Consider the following 4,009-nt stretch of genomic DNA (forward strand, 5'->3'; position numbering starts at 1 on the left):
CATAACAAACTACTAGATTAGCCTTTCTTTTATGGAAATTTTCCCTTCCTATACAATTTTTGAAACTTATTTACCAAAATTGTCCTAGTTTTGTATATTACCAGCACTAAACAAGGATTACTTATAAATAATATATAATCCATTATTATTGTCTTAAATTAGGGATTTAGTTACATCCTTTTGCTTTTTTCTCTCCTCTCCTCTCCTCTTTCCTCACTGCCGCCGCCTCTCTCATCAATTTTTCTTTCTTTCCTTATCACTCTCTCTCACCGTCTCTCTCACCGTTTCTCTCTCTCTCTCCCCCTCTTTCTCTCTCAATAAGGTAAGACTTAAAGTTGTCTTTTGCCAATCAACCTATTGAAGTAACCTCCAATTTGTTACTGGTTTTCCCTTTTCTTTTTTACATTGCTACCCACTAAGTATGGGACTTTAACAGTGCAAGAATGTTATTGAATTCAAACTTGTGACACTTCGGTTTGTATTGTTCTCTGTTCAAAATCGGATTATGCTGCAGTTTGATAGTCTTTTTCAAGAGATGAATTCAACACCTAGTAAGAAGGTCGTAGGAATTTAAGATTCGAAGAAATAGTTCATTGGTTTGTCAAAAGATTTTACGAGGTTAATAACTATCGTGCGGGGCTAGTAAATATTCTGCTTCACTTGATTGGTTAACTTACCGAGTACACTAATCTATCACAAATTAAAGAAACCTATTTAATTCAACACTAAAATGGATACATCGTACTTAAAATTAATATTCTACAATTTGATGGTACAACAACATATAAATTTAAAAATAAATTTCGTACAAATTTAATACAAATTAATATATCTACAACAATATACTTTCACACCCCTTTTTACCCCAAAAGAAGATATGTGTGTTATGGATGTGGATTAAAAGGGTTTTTCCAATTAAAGTGACAAACTTGAGTAAGGATTATTTTATTTATAGAGTCGCCACTTGAAATTGATTTTGGGTGTTCCAAGTCACCTTTTATTTGAATCCCAAGTCAAAAGAAGGTTTGACTCTATTACTATTGGTCTGCGAAAACAAAGTCCAGGTAAGGAGTTCTGTTGACCGGATAGAAGGTGTAAGGCATTCCTCGGGTCCCGTGGTTCTAGCACGGTCACTTTATTGACTTGAACTTGGCTTGAATAAATTTTGGATAAATTGTGCTTTATTTGGTTTTCATGTTTTGCCAATGTCCGCTTTTATTGTTGATGGCTTTATTAATTTCAAATTAGGACGAGTATCCCCGACCCTGACTTACACTAACTAAGACGAGTATCCCCGACCTTAGTTTGTGACGCACGAACTAAGGTCGGGGATACTCGAAAGTAATTAAATATCAACTTTTAATTAATTAAAAGAATTGGAACAAGACGTGTCCTCACGACCTTGCCATTTTATTTATGTCTTTATACCGAAGCGAGTCTTCCCGATATTGATTAAGACGAAATTAATTATGGAAAAGATTAGTTCATCCTTATTGTGAAAAAGATAAACTTCTTTGTAGCTTGAAGATAATGAGTCCACATATGTATAGTTAAATGATGTTGGACTAATTTATAACCTTATTCTTATTATTGCGTTATTAATTAAAATGATGGAACTAATACAAACTAAATATTTTAAAAGAATTATGTTTATATCTAAAATTTGCCTAGTGCTTGATTATTCTTTTTTTTTTTTAGAAAACTTTTTATTTGTGAAAAGAGAAAGGGAAAATACTATTTATGATTAATCTAAGGACGATACGTTCGTACCTTTATGGAGAATTAAATTGTTTGTAGAGGGGAACTCATTTTATTGTTATTTGGAGCCGTTGGGTTTAGTTAATTGGTCCATATTGGTTTAGACCCATAATGTCTTTCAACATATCTTCTAACCAATTAATTGGTAAAAATTGTATGGGGTGTCCTATTTGGTCTTCCCTTTTTAAGTTATACCCATTTTTTTTTTCTTTTGCATCTGTACTGTAACGACCCGACCGGTTATTTTGAGTATTACAACCTCATTCCCCTATTTACTGCTCAATTTATGCCTTACATTTGTTATATGACTTGCCGTGGGTAATTGGTTCGGGTCCGATGAGGTTTTGGAATGATTTGGAATACTTAGTTCCAAGGTTTAAAATTTAAGTTGAAAATGTTGACCTGATGTTGACTTATATGTAACGACCCCGGAGAATTTTTGCTAAGAAAATTAAGGTTTTATAGTGTCGGGGTAGATCAATTAGTACAAAGAAATATATTTATGCGGTCCATTATGCGACCGTAGAATCACTCTACGGACCGCATAATGGCCGCAGAGTGAGGCAGGTAAGGGGCTATTTTTGATGCCATTCTACGGTTCATTATGCGACCGCAGAACTGTTTTGCGGGCCGCTTAATGACCGCAAACCCAGGCAGGTTTTTCCCAGTTCTGGAGGCCAATTTTGCGGCCGATATTCATTATGCGACCGCAGAATTGTTCTACGGTTCATTATACGACCGCAGAACAGGTCTGCGGGCCGCATAATGACTGCAAACCCAGGCAGGTTTTTCCCAGTTCTGGAGGCCAATTTTGCGGACGATATGCGGACCGCATATCCATTCTGCGATCGCATATACGACCGTATATCCTGTTCCGGAGCTTCATTTTTGAATTTTTGTAACCCGATCCAACTTCGATTTGTAGTCCTTGAAGCTCATTTTGGAGCAAATATCTGATGTTTTAGAGAGAGAGGAAACCCTAGGCTAATTATTCATCAAGTCTTGCTCAAATCTTGGAAGATTGACAAGGAAAACCCACAAGATCTTCATCTAAGAGGTAAGAATTTCTTTCCTTAATTCTTCAATTTCGAGTTTGGAGTAAAATATGGGGGATTAAGAGTATGATTCTTGGGTGTTAGAGTATTATTTATACATACACATACCAATAAGGTTTATGGAAATATTGTTGAGTTCAAATGGGTAAAGATTGCGTTGAAAATGATAGAAATCTTCAAAGACTTTAATTGAAGATTTGAGGGTCGAGTTAATGTCGAAATTTTGTGAAATTTAGATAATTGGACTCGTTGTTGGATGGACGTTCATATTTTGTAAATTTTGTGGGCTTCCGAGATGTGGGGTCCATGGGGCAAGTTTTGAGTTAAATTTTGGATTTTATTGGAAAAATTAGTATTTTCTTATAGAATTAATTACAATAATTGGTATTGACTGAATCGAATTAACTGTGGCTAGATACGAGGCTTTCGAAGCCCAATTCTCGTGACAATGGTATAGCGGAATAAAGAATTACGCGATTTGAGGTAAGTAATAGTTCTAAATTTGGTCCTGAGGGTATGAAACCCCGGATTATATGTTATGTGATTGGTTTTGAGGTGACGCACATGTTAAGTGACGGGCGTGTGGGCGTGCACCGTAGGAATTGCGACTTGGTCAAATTCCATGGAAATGTGTAGTTGAATAATCTGTTGATACTAGTACATTCTCAATGTGTTAGAGAAAATTGAACTGAGACTCGTATTAAAAATCATGCTTAGACATATGCTGTTATTATTGGTACGCACTAGGGTCATTTCTGTGGTTGAATTATATGTTCAAATTATAATTTCATACTCAGTCATGTTTATTCATTTCATATCATATCTCAGTCTCTGTTTTTATTTATTAATACATCATATTATCAATTTTGGGCTGATTATCATGATTTCTGAGAGCCTGAGAGACTGGAGAGGTTGATGACTGAGTTAGGCCGATGGCCTAATTGTGAGGATATTTATAGATCGGGCTGCACGCCACAACATATTTCATTGATTTATGCCATGATTGGCTTGATGTAGCGCTTGGGCTGAAGGAGCCCCACCGGAGTCTGTGCACACTCCCAGTGAGCGTAGGTACCTACTGAGTGCGAGTGTCAAGTGCCGAGTGCTGAGTGACTGTGGGGAAAGAGTGACTGTGAGGAATGAGTGACTGTGAGGAAAGAGTGACTGTGAGCTTGGAGTGAATGGGAGGACTGAGT

This window comes from Nicotiana tabacum, chromosome 2 (assembly GCF_000715075.1).
Source record: "Nicotiana tabacum cultivar K326 chromosome 2, ASM71507v2, whole genome shotgun sequence".
NCBI classification, from domain to species: Eukaryota; Viridiplantae; Streptophyta; class Magnoliopsida; order Solanales; family Solanaceae; genus Nicotiana; species Nicotiana tabacum.